The sequence below is a fragment of the Zootoca vivipara genome, chromosome 7 (assembly GCF_965207765.1).
Source record: "Zootoca vivipara chromosome 7, rZooViv2.hap1.1, whole genome shotgun sequence".
Lineage (NCBI taxonomy): Eukaryota > Metazoa > Chordata > Lepidosauria > Squamata > Lacertidae > Zootoca > Zootoca vivipara.
Window position 1 is genome coordinate 1,315,281 of NC_142590.1, and position 14,078 is coordinate 1,329,358.

The window sequence follows — 14,078 nt, forward strand, 5'->3', positions numbered from 1 at the left end:
GAAATAAGCATCTTTTTAAAATGAGCCAAATTGAAGCAGAAAACATTGTTGGAGTGTCAGAATGCATAGTTAGAAGGCAAATCAGCGTTCCATGGCTTTATTTCGCTTAGTTGCTTACTCTTGAATAGAACTGCATATTCACTCCAGAAATAAGCATCTTTTTAAAATGAGCCAAATTGAAGCAGAAAACATTGTTGGAGTGTCAGAATGCATTGATAGAAGGCAAATAAGGGTTCCATGGCTTTATTTCGCTTAGTTGCTTACTCTTGAGTAGAACTGCATATTCACTCAAGAAATGAGCACATTTGTCAAATGAGTCAAATTGAAGCAAAACACATTGTTGGAGTGTCAGAATGCATAGATAGAAGGCAAATAAGCGTTCCATGGCTTTATTTCGCTTAGTTGCTTACTCTTGAGTAGAACTGCATATTCACTCAAGAAATGAGCACCTTTGTGAAATGACCCAAATTGAAGCAAAACACATTGTTGGAGTGTCAGAATGCATAGATAGAAGGCAAATAAGCGTTCCATGGCTTTATTTCGCTTAGTTGCTTACTCTTGAGTAGAACTGCATATTCACTCCAGGAATACGCACCTTTGTCAAATGAGTCAAATTGAAGCAAAACACATTGTTGGAGTGTCAGAATGCATAGATAGAAGGCAAATAAGCGTTCCATGGCTTTATTTCGCTTAGTTGCTTACTCCTGAGTAGAACTGCATATTCACTCAAGAAATGAGCACATTTGTCAAATGAGTCAAATTGAAGCAAAACACATTGTTGGAGTGTCAGAATGCATAGATAGAAGGCAAATAAGCGTTCCATGGCTTTATTTCGCTTAGTTGCTTACTCTTGAGTAGAACTGCATATTCACTCCAGGAATACGCACCTTTGTCAAATGAGTCAAATTGAAGCAAAACACATTGTTGGAGTGTAAGAATGCATAGATAGAAGGCAAATAAGCGTTCCATGGCTTTATTTCGCTTAGTTGCTTACTCTTGAGTAGAACTGCATATTCACTCCAGGAATACGCACCTTTGTCAAATGAGTCAAATTGAAGCAAAAGACATTGTTGGAGTGTCAGAATGCATAGATAGAAGGCAAATAAGCGTTCCATGGCTTTATTTCGCTTAGTTGCTTACTCTTGAGTAGAACTGCATATTCACTCAAGAAATGAGCACCTTTGTGAAATGACCCAAATTGAAGCAAAACACATTGTTGGAGTGTCAGAATGCATAGATAGAAGGCAAATAAGCGTTCCATGGCTTTATTTCGCTTAGTTGCTTACTCTTGAGTAGAACTGCATATTCACTCCAGGAATAAGCACATTTGTCAAATGAGTCAAATTGAAGCAAAACACATTGTTGGAGTGTCAGAATGCATAGATAGAAGGCAAATAAGCGTTCCATGGCTTTATTTCGCTTAGTTGCTTACTCTTGAGTAGAACTGCATATTCACTCCAGGAATACGCACCTTTGTCAAATGAGTCAAATTGAAGCAAAACACATTGTTGGAGTGTCAGAATGCATAGATAGAAGGCAAATAAGCGTTCCATGGCTTTATTTCGCTTAGTTGCTTACTCTTGAGTAGAACTGCATATTCACTCCAGGAATACGCACCTTTGTCAAATGAGTCAAATTGAAGCAAAACACATTGTTGGAGTGTCAGAATGCATAGATAGAAGGCAAATAAGCGTTCCATGGCTTTATTTCGCTTAGTTGCTTACTCTTGAGTAGAACTGCATATTCACTCCAGGAATAAGCACATTTGTCAAATGAGTCAAATTGAAGCAAAACACATTGTTGGAGTGTCAGAATGCATAGATAGAAGGCAAATAAGCGTTCCATGGCTTTATTTCGCTTAGTTGCTTACTCTTGAGTAGAACTGCATATTCACTCCAGGAATAAGCACCTTTGTCAAATGAGTCAAATTGAAGCAAAACACATTGTTGGAGTGTCAGAATGCATAGATAGAAGGCGAATAAGCGTTCCATGGCTTTATTTCGCTTAGTTGCTTACTCTTGAGTAGAACTGCATATTCACTCCAGGAATAAGTACCTTTGTCAAATGAGTCAAATTGAAGCAAAACACATTGTTGGAGTGTCAGAATGCATAGATAGAAGGCAAATAAGCGTTCCATGGCTTTATTTCGCTTAGTTGCTTACTCTTGAGTAGAACTGCATATTCACTCCAGGAATACGCACCTTTGTCAAATGAGTCAAATTGAAGCAAAACACATTGTTGGAGTGTCAGAATGCATAGATAGAAGGCGAATAAGCGTTCCATGGCTTTATTTCGCTTAGTTGCTTACTCTTGAGTAGAACTGCATATTCACTCCAGGAATAAGCACCTTTGTCAAATGAGTCAAATTGAAGCAAAACACATTGTTGGAGTGTCAGAATGCATAGATAGAAGGCGAATAAGCGTTCCATGGCTTTATTTCGCTTAGTTGCTTACTCTTGAGTAGAACTGCATATTCACTCCAGGAATAAGTACCTTTGTCAAATGAGTCAAATTGAAGCAAAACACATTGTTGGAGTGTCAGAATGCATAGATAGAAGGCAAATAAGCGTTCCATGGCTTTATTTCGCTTAGTTGCTTACTCTTGAGTAGAACTGCATATTCACTCCAGGAATACGCACCTTTGTCATATGAGTCAAATTGAAGCAAAACACATTGTTGGAGTGTCAGAATGCATAGATAGAAGGCGAATAAGCGTTCCATGGCTTTATTTCGCTTAGTTGCTTACTCTTGAGTAGAACTGCATATTCACTCCAGGAATAAGTACCTTTGTCAAATGAGTCAAATTGAAGCAAAACACATTGTTGGAGTGTCAGAATGCATAGTTAGAAGGCAAATAAGCGTTCCATGGCTTTATTTCGCTTAGTTGCTTACTCTTGAGTAGAACTGCATATTCACTCCAGGAATACGCACCTTTGTCAAATGAGTCAAATTGAAGCAAAACACATTGTTGGAGTGTCAGAATGCATAGATAGAAGGCAAATAAGCGTTCCATGGCTTTATTTCGCTTAGTTGCTTACTCTTGAGTAGAACTGCATATTCACTCCAGGAATACGCACCTTTGTCAAATGAGTCAAATTGAAGCAAAACACATTGTTGGAGTGTCAGAATGCATAGATAGAAGGCAAATAAGCGTTCCATGGCTTTATTTCGCTTAGTTGCTTACTCTTGAGTAGAACTGCATATTCACTCCAGGAATACGCACCTTTGTCAAATGAGTCAAATTGAAGCAAAACACATTGTTGGAGTGTCAGAATGCATAGATAGAAGGCAAATAAGCGTTCCATGGCTTTATTTCGCTTAGTTGCTTACTCTTGAGTAGAACTGCATATTCACTCCAGAAATAAGCATCTTTTTAAAATGAGCCAAATTGAAGCAGAAAACATTGTTGGAGTGTCAGAATGCATAGATAGAAGGCAAATAAGCGTTCCATGGCTTTATTTCGCTTAGTTGCTTACTCTTGAGTAGAACTGCATATTCACTCCAGAAATAAGCATCTTTTTAAAATGAGCCAAATTGAAGCAGAAAACATTGTTGGAGTGTCAGAATGCATAGATAGAAGGCAAATAAGCGTTCCATGGCTTTATTTCGCTTAGTTGCTTACTCTTGAGTAGAACTGCATATTCACTCCAGGAATACGCACATTTGTCAAATGAGTCAAATTGAAGCAAAACACATTGTTGGAGTGTCAGAATGCATAGATAGAAGGCAAATAAGCGTTCCATGGCTTTATTTCGCTTAGTTGCTTACTCTTGAGTAGAACTGCATATTCACTCCAGGAATAAGCATCTTTTTAAAATGAGCCAAATTGAAGCAGAAAACATTGTTGGAGTGTCAGAATGCATAGTTAGAAGGCAAATAAGCGTTCCATGGCTTTATTTCGCTTAGTTGCTTACTCTTGAGTAGAACTGCATATTCACTCCAGAAATAAGCATCTTTTTAAAATGAGCCAAATTGAAGCAGAAAACATTGTTGGAGCGTCAGAATGCATAGATAGAAGGCAAATAAGCGTTCCATGGCTTTATTTCGCTTAGTTGCTTACTCTTGAGTAGAACTGCATATTCACTCCAGGAATAAGTACCTTTGTCAAATGAGTCAAATTGAAGCAAAACACATTGTTGGAGTGTCAGAATGCATAGATAGAAGGCAAATAAGCGTTCCATGGCTTTATTTCGCTTAGTTGCTTACTCTTGAGTAGAACTGCATATTCACTCCAGGAATACGCACCTTTGTCAAATGAGTCAAATTGAAGCAAAACACATTGTTGGAGTGTCAGAATGCATAGATAGAAGGCAAATAAGCGTTCCATGGCTTTATTTCGCTTAGTTGCTTACTCTTGAGTAGAACTGCATATTCACTCCAGGAATAAGCACATTTGTCAAATGAGTCAGATTGAAGCAAAACACATTGTTGGAGTGTCAGAATGCATAGATAGAAGGCATATAAGCGTTCCATGGCTTTATTTCGCTTAGTTGCTTACTCACGAGTAGAACTGCATATTCACTCCAGGAATACGCACCATTGTCAAATGAGTCAAATTGAAGCAAAACACATTGTTGGAGTGTCAGAATGCATAGATAGAAGGCAAATAAGCGTTCCATGGCTTTATTTCGCTTAGTTGCTTACTCTTGAGTAGAACTGCATATTCACTCCAGGAATAAGCACATTTGTCAAATGAGTCAAATTGAAGCAAAACACATTGTTGGAGTGTCAGAATGCATAGATAGAGGGCAAATAAGCGTTCCATGGCTTTATTTCGCTTAGTTGCTTACTCTTGAGTAGAACTGCATATTCACTCCAGGAATAAGCACATTTGTCAAATGAGTCAAATTGAAGCAAAACACATTGTTGGAGTGTCAGAATGCATAGATAGAAGGCAAATAAGCGTTCCATGGCTTTATTTCGCTTAGTTGCTTACTCTTGAGTAGAACTGCATATTCACTCCAGGAATAAGCATCTTTTTAAAATGAGCCAAATTGAAGCAGAAAACATTGTTGGAGTGTCAGAATGCATAGTTAGAAGGCAAATAAGCGTTCCATGGCTTTATTTCGCTTAGTTGCTTACTCTTGAGTAGAAGTGCATATTCACTCCAGAAATAAGCATCTTTTTAAAATGAGCCAAATTGAAGCAGAAAACATTGTTGGAGTGTCAGAATGCATAGATAGAAGGCAAATAAGCGTTCCATGGCTTTATTTCGCTTAGTTGCTTACTCTTGAGTAGAACTGCATATTCACTCCAGGAATACGCACCTTTGTCAAATGAGTCAAATTGAAGCAAAACACATTGTTGGAGTGTCAGAATGCATAGATAGAAGGCAAATAAGCGTTCCATGGTGTGAGGGACAGGGGATATCGCGAAGTCCCTCCCCTCCTGAGTTCAAGCCCGTCCCCGAGCAAAGGGGAAAGCAGGGAGAGTTCCGATTCCAGTGGGGAAGCAGGAAGTCGTGTCCGAGGCTCAGGCAGGGTAGAGGAGCCAGGGTCCCAGGTGGGACAGGAAGGGGCAAGTAAGGGGGGAAGACCCATCCCCCCAACTCCAGAATTACGCAGGAAGAGGAGGGGCAAGAGGATGGGTCTGCCAAAGCTTTTGTGTTGGAGAAAGACGCGCCAAAAGCCATTAGGAGGTTCTGAAACCGACTGACAACATCGCTCCGTGTAAATAGCAATGACTTGAGCACTGTAAATACGCAGCACCAATAAAAGAATAAAATGCAGAGCTGCGTAGCGTCGTTACTCTGAAGTAGTCCACTCCGGCCACTGTGACAGCAACCTCCTAATCATTTTTGGGCTACTTTGGAGTTGCCGGGATGAGCGTGTCAGAGGCGGAGAAGTGGCGGCAGATCGCTGAGCAAGCCCAGCTAGAACTGCAACAGCTGTCGCTGCAGGCGCAGGGAGAATTGAAGGCAGCTAAAGAGGAGACTAAGAAGGTCCAGGACGACCGGCTACAACTTGCGGAACAGGTGAGAGAGCTCCAGGAAAAAGAGCAGCATTTAAGGGCGGTGGCGGTAGACCTCCAAAACAAGCTGGATGCAGAGAAAAACAAGGCGGGAGGGGCACCCCAAGTCCAAGTGCTGCCAGGAAGGAGAGCCGGGACCCTAGTCAGCAAGTTCAATGGAGACCCGAAGGAGTTTCAGGGCTTTGAGACTGAGATTGTGTATGCTCTTGAGCTGCACCACGATGAGTTCCCTGATGATGAGCACAGAGTAGCGTTTATTGTGGAGCACCTTACAGGGGCGGCCAGGGAGTGGCTAAGACCGTTAATTGCAACAAGGAATCCTTGCATGAAGAATGTCAAACTATTTCTAGAAGGTTTGAAAACGATGTATTCGTCCGATAGTCATATGGACCAGACTAAGGAGGAACTTCATAATTTACGCCAAGGAAATATGACAGTTCGCGCGTATTGGGCGAAATTCACCATGCTGGTGCACAGATTGGGGTGGGATCTGGAGTCTGCCCCAATGCAAGCGGCGTTTTACTTGGGGTTGCATGAGGAGGTGAAGGATGAGCTCTCGAGAGGTCCAAAGCCCAGTAATATGGATCAACTGAGCAAAGCGGCTCTGGCGGTGGGGGTGAGGCAGGAATCCAGATGGAGCGACAAGCAAGCAACGCGCGCAAAGCGGGCTTGGTTCCCACGGTCGCAGGAGAAGCCACTCCCTCAACAACCCTTTCAAGCCACGCCTGGGGCCAGTCAGGACCAGGAACCCATGCAGATTGATAGCGCGCGCGCGCGGGCTTTTCAAACCCCAGCGGCGCCAAGACGCAAGGAGGGAAGGGGTGGGAATTGCTTTCTCTGCAACTCCCCCCAGCATCTCGTCAGAGACTGCCCACATCGCAGGGAGTGGCAAGGAAAGGCGGGAACGGTTGTGCCCTCCCCCACTGACGCAGCACCACAGCAGGGAAACGGGACAGCCTGGCTGCAGGAGACAAGGGGCGGCAGCCAGGCACAGTCAGCAGACAACAGCCCCAGCCCACCCACCCGCACAGAGAGGAGCAGAGCCAGCCCACCCCTCCCAGAGCAGGAGTGGTTCTAGAAGTGACGCTCACGCTCCCTAATGGCTATCCCCTGACAGTCCTCGCCTTAATTGACAGTGGGGCGTCAGCGAACTTCTTCTCGAGGAACTTTGCAGAAGTGCACCAGATCCAGCTTCTGCAGCTGGATTTTCCTCTGCACGTGGCAACCATTGACGGCAGAGAGCTGCTGGGAGGGGCCATCACTCATCAAACCCCCCCCATGAGAATGACGGTTGGAAGGTGTGGGATGCAAAGGGTTAAGTGCAGTCAAGTCACAACAATCCCTAGATAGTCCACTTGGAGGACTGAGGAGGAGGATATGACTAAGCGTAGTTTCCTCTTCCTTCACATGCAAATGAGTTGAGGAAGTGGCAGATAAATCCTGAAGGAAACAGCCATTTTTCCCTCTCTTGGACCAGACCTCTTGGACTACACACATCTTAGTGAGTCTCTCCCTCAAGGCCTCCAGCCTAGAGAGAGAGATGAGATGGAGTCTCACTTCTTATAAGTGAACTTCACAATGTATATATTACCTTTTAACTAAGCAAGTCTACCTCTTGAGTGTGCTGTACCTCGAGATGCTTGTAAGTAAACATCTTTTATACTTTTAAGAGCATTGTGTTGTGTCTTTTCTTTTAAGAGGGAAAAAGGGGAAATACCAGGAAAATACACTTTATTTTAGTGGCTTAAATCAAGCCTGCGCAAACGTTCTTCTGCTGTGTATTTTGCAAAAGGGGAATGTTTTACTCTGCTAAAGTTTTGTGCTTGCTAGCGCAAGCGGGGATAGGATATATTAAACAATATCTCCTCATCCACATTCCTGAACATTCCCACATAGGGTTATGGGCCCAGAGTTGCGTATTTTGTGTATTTTTGAAGGATTGATTTGGATTGTGATTTTGAACTCTGTAGGATTTTTCCAGTTAGGATTTCCTGGTTGAGCACATGGTCTCTTTGTTCTGCAGTGTGCTTGGGGGATTAACTACCCCTCCCCTCCCTCAGAGTTTACAGCACTGAGAAAGCTCAGAGGTAGTGAAGATATTTTTGAGATTTTGAATTTGATTTTTGAAAGATTTTTGAATTTTGGAAATTTTTGAAGTTTTAAGATGGCAAGCTCCAGTTTTGATAGTGAGGCAAGACCAAGTTTTATGCTGCTGGATGACAATAATTTTGTGCAGTGGAAGCAGCGCGTTTTAGTTTATCTTGCTGCTAGGCGTGTTCTGCAGGCCATTAAGGAAGAAAAGCCTACAGGAACCGATGCAGAAGCTTTAGCTAAGATAGAAGCTTGGAGTATTAAAAATGATGAAGCCAAGCACATAATTTTGAGCAGTTTGAGGAATGAGCATCTATCAATGATAAATTTTGAAGATGATGCATCTAAGATCCTAGAGGACATTGAACGCATTTATGCACAATCTACAGAGAGTTCCTATAGATACTTGTTGGATAAGTTACTCAAGTTGAAGATGAATTCTAGAGAAGAGTTTACAGAGCATTTTAAGAATTTTTCTGAGATTGTTCAAAGAATTGCCCTTACTCCCAGAGCCTTTGATGATGTGACTAAAGTAACGTTTATGCTTGCATCATTGGGACCTACGTTTGCTCCATTTAAAAGTATAATGGATCACACAAAGGATTTAACTTTTAATGAGCTTATCAACCATTTAAGAGAGGAATGCAGAGATAGCCTTGATTCTCAAGAAAGGAATCCAAGGAGGAAGGATAGCAGCTATGCATCCAAGCATTTTGGAAAGTCCAGACAGACATCTAGAGAAATAATTTGTTTTAAATGCAATGGGAAAAACCACATAGCAAGGAACTGCAAGAGTCAAAATGGGGATAAAGTTGAATCCCACCCCTCAAAACCACAAGGTGTTAAGAAGGGGAGTCATGAGCAAACCATGTTGATGCAGGAGAGGAGTTTAGCTGTCCAGGATTGTGAAAATAAGCGCAATAAGTGGATTCTTGACAGTGGAGCGAGTTCTCATTTCTGTTATGAAAAGGAGTATTTTAATGAGATTAATGGGGATGAAACCTCTGAAATTGAGATTGCTGATGGCAACATTGTAAAGGCAATTGGTTCAGGAACTGTGAATTTGAAATTCAACGTAGATCATGAAACAATTAATACTAAGATAACTGAAGTTAAGTTTGCACCAAAGCTTAATTGCAACTTACTCAGCGTGTCCAGTTTGGACAGGAAAGGTTTTAAAATTACATTTGAAAAAGGACAATGTATTGTGACTAAGCATGATGAAGTTTATGTTCAAGGCACACTAAAGGATGGTGTATATGAGCTTAATGTTTCAGAGAACCAGCAGAACCAGTCTGCAAAGGTGGCGCAACCAAGTCAAAAGGACGAAGGAAGTCTGGAACTCTGGCACAAGAGACTTGGACACAGAGACACCAACGTTATTCTGGAACTACAGAAAGGTGATCTTGTGAGAGGTCTGCAGGTAAAGCAAAGCAACACAAATACACCAACATCAAAATGTATAACTTGTGTTAGTGAGAAAGCAACTAAACCTTCTTTCCCACGTTGTGCAGAGAAGAGAAGCACTAAAGTATTGGACATTGTCCATACAGATCTATGTGGACCAATGAATGTGTCTTCTCTAGGAGGTAATAAATATATTTTGATATTTTTGGACGATTTCTCGAGATTCTGCGTAGCCTACTTTATCAAGGAGAAGAGTGAGACAGTGGAATTGTTCAGGGACTATCTTAACATGGTCAAGAACAAGTTCCAGCGAGCCCCTTCCATTTTAATGTCCGATAATGGTGGGGAATTTTGTTCACATGAGATGCAGGCCGTCATGGCTAGAGAAGGCATATCACACGTGACCACAGTTGCCTACACACCCCAACAAAACTCAATTGCAGAGAGGAAATTTAGATCCATTTTGGAAATGACAAGGTGCATGCTAAAGGAAGCTAACTTGTCACACAGGCTGTGGGGTGAAGCGGCTCGTTGCTCAGTCTATCTTCAGAACAGACTGCCCACAAAAGGCGCAGAGCGCACACCATTTGAACTTTGGCATGGAAAAGCCCCAAATTTGTCACATATACGTGTATTTGGAAGTTTGTGCTACTATCATGTGCCCAAGGAGCACAGACACAAACTTGATTCCAGAGCGAAGGCAGGGATCCTAGTTGGGTACGCTTCTGGAGGAAAAGGATATAGAGTCTTGGATCCGCAAACTGGCAAGACAAGTTCGCAGCATGTAATTTACTTCGATGAGCAAGGCAAAGTTGATACAAAGGACACTGCCATTGATTGTTCCAAGGAGCCACAGGATGAGGAATTTGTGATTTTTCCTTTTGAACCAATACAAAGTACTAATCCAACTTCTAGTGTCGTAGCACCCCCTATAGGTGACACCCGAGAAGACGTGGAGGTCCAGGCCCCTGGCAGCACCAGAGACGAAGATGATGACGAGCAGCTGTATGGGGATATGCCACTGCTGGAGGAGGATGAGGAAGCTGATGCGGTCGAAAGACCAGAGGTCAGACGCTCATCCAGAACCAACAGAGGTGTTCCACCATTACGGCTGTCCTACCTTACAAGGTCGGCGTCTCCACAGGAACCTTCCAAATGGGAAGAGATAGAGAGGATGCCACCAGATGAAGCCAGTCTCTGGAGGAAAGCTGCTCAGGAGGAGATAGATGCACTTCATCGGAACAGGACCTGGACACTCACAGAACTACCTCCTGGTAAGGAAGCAATTGGAAGTAAATGGGTGTTCAAGGTTAAAAAGGGTTCAGAAGGGGAGGTGCAACGCTACAAAGCTAGGCTTGTGGCACAAGGTTTTTCCCAGAAGTATGGAGAGGATTACGATCAAGTGTTTGCACCGACAGTTCGATACAGCAGTGTCAGACTACTTTTAAGTATTGCAGCATCTAAGCAAATGTCAGTTTACCATATTGACATTGCGACAGCCTTTCTTCACGGCGAAATTTCTGAGCAGATTTATATGAAGCAGCCCAAAGGTTTCATTAAACCAAATGAGGCACATCTAGTGTGCAAGCTGCAGAAAGGACTTTATGGTTTGAAGCAAGCAGCGAGGGCTTGGAACCAGAAACTCCATGAGATGCTGGTGCAGCTTGGGTACAAGCAAGGGACTGCTGATAAGTGCTTGTACACCAAACAAAGGAATGGACAGTTTTCGTACATTTTAGCCTTTGTTGACGACCTTTTAATTTCTACGTCAAATGAGAAAGACTATAAAGACATAGTAAAACACCTCAACAGGGAAGTAGAGGTCAAGGAACTTGGAAAAGTGAAATACTACTTGGGAATTCAAGTTGAGAGAGAAGAGGATGGATCGTTCTTACTCAGCCAAAGGCAAAAGATAACTGAACTGATTGAAAGCATGCAGATGCAGGACGCACACCCAGTTGCGACACCGATGGCCACAGACTTCTTGAAGAATCAACAAGGTTCGAAGTTGCTGCCAAACAACACGCAATACAGGTCAGCGGTCGGCAAACTTTTGTATTTGGTTACCACATGCAGACCTGACCTGGCAAGTGCAGTGGGGATCCTAAGTAGGAAAGTAAGTTGTCCCACTGAGCATGATTGGGCTGGAGTTAAGAGGGTTGTTCGTTATCTAAAGGGAACCATGGACTGTAAATTAAAACTGCCAGCTGTCAGAGACCCTAAACTGCTTGGGTACACTGATGCGGATTGGGCTGGGGACAATAAGGATTATAAATCCACAAGTGGCTATGTTTTTATGTATGGGGACGGAGCTATTGCATGGGGCAGCTATAAACAGAAATGTGTAGCTTTATCGTCCACAGAATCTGAGTACATTGCGGCTTCGGAAGCTTGCAGAGAGATCCCCTGGCTGGATCAGCTCCTGAAGGACTTTGGCGTGCCAAGAACGGGACCTGTCAGCTTGATGGAGGACAATCAGAGCAGTATGAAGCTGACACAAAGTGAAAAGTTCCTTGCACGCACCAAACACATTGGGGTCAGGTACCACTACATACGCCAGGTGATCGAGGATGGACTTGTTGAAATGTGTTACTGCAACACTGACCAGATGACTGCAGATGTCCTAACAAAGCCCCTGCCAAGAGAGAAGTTCCAGGATCTTCGTGGCAAGCTGGGACTCTTGGGTGGTTGATTAAAGTTATTTATGTATGTTTTTGTGTATGTTGTGAATTGCCTGAGAAGGGGTTTGTGGGATGCAAAGGGTTAAGTGCAGTCAAGTCACAACAATCCCTAGATAGTCCACTTGGAGGACTGAGGAGGAGGATATGACTAAGCGTAGTTTCCTCTTCCTTCACATGCAAATGAGTTGAGGAAGTGGCAGATAAATCCTGAAGGAAACAGCCATTTTTCCCTCTCTTGGACCAGACCTCTTGGACTACACACATCTTAGTGAGTCTCTCCCTCAAGGCCTCCAGCCTAGAGAGAGAGATGAGATGGAGTCTCACTTCTTATAAGTGAACTTCACAATGTATATATTACCTTTTAACTAAGCAAGTCTACCTCTTGAGTGTGCTGTACCTCGAGATGCTTGTAAGTAAACATCTTTTATACTTTTAAGAGCATTGTGTTGTGTCTTTTCTTTTAAGAGGGAAAAAGGGGAAATACCAGGAAAATACACTTTATTTTAGTGGCTTAAATCAAGCCTGCGCAAACGTTCTTCTGCTGTGTATTTTGCAAAAGGGGAATGTTTTACTCTGCTAAAGTTTTGTGCTTGCTAGCGCAAGCGGGGATAGGATATATTAAACAATATCTCCTCATCCACATTCCTGAACATTCCCACAGAAGGCACTCAGAGACACTGGCATTCAACGTCACCACCATCTCAGACCCCCCAATCGTTTTGGGCATGAGCTGGCTGGCGCGCCACGACCCCTCCATAAGTTGGCATCAGAGATGCATCACTTTTGGATCGGACTTTTGCCTGGAACATTGCATGCAGCACCAACCAGGGGAGGGGCCTCCAATAGCCACGGTGGCCACCATGCACGTCAAAGGGGGTGAGGCGATACCCAAACCATACTGGGACCTGCAGGAGGTCTTCAGTGAAGCGGAGTCCGACCACCTGCCCCCACACAGGCCTTTTGACTGCCAGATCAACCTGGTGCCTGGGGCAACTATACCCCCAGCCAAGCTGTACGCCATGTCAGACCAGGAACTGGAGGATCTGCGCGCTTTTATCGACAAGAACCTCAAGCGGGGGTTCATCAGAGAAAGCAAGGCAGCAGGGGGCAGCCCGGTCTTCTGGGTGGACAAGAAAGACACGCAACAGCGCCGTCTTGTGGTGGATTTTAGACGGCTGAATTCGGTGACAGAGCCAGTGGCTTTCCCCATGCCCAGAGTGGATGATCTCCTGACAGCGGCACGCAGGGGCAAGATTTTCACCAAGCTAGACCTGAGGGGGGCGTACAACTTGATCAGGATCCGGGAAGGCGATGAGTGGAAAACCACGATGTTCACGCCTCTGGGCTCTTTTGAATATCTGGTGATGCCCTTCGGGTTGCAAGGGGGCTCAGCATGCTTCCAGGCCTTCATGCACCACGTCCTGGGGTCCCTACTCTTCAGGAAATGCTTGGTCTTTCTGGATGACATCCTTATTTACTCCAACGACCCAGTGCAGCACGTGAAGGACGTCAGGGAAGTGTTACAGCGCCTGAAGGAGAACCACCTGTATGTGAAGCTGGAGAAGTGCAAGTTTCACACCAAGGAGGTGGACTTCCTGGGCTACAAGCTGTCAGACAAGGGGCTGGCAATGGACAAGGACAAGGTGCAGACCATCCTGGACTGGCACAGCCCCAGGACGCGCAAAGATGCCCAACGCCTACTAGGCTTTGCCAACTTCTACAGGAAGTTCATCAAGAACTTCTCTCGAGTTACGGCTCCCATCACTGACTGCCTGAGAGGCAAGCAGAAGTTCAGGTGGACACCAGAGGCGCAAGCAGCGTTCGAAAGCCTCAAGAGGGTGTTCGCCTCAGACCAGAACCTGTTCCACGTGGTTCAGGACGCGCCCCTACGCATTGAAACAGATGCTTCTGATAAGGCTGTGGGCGCCA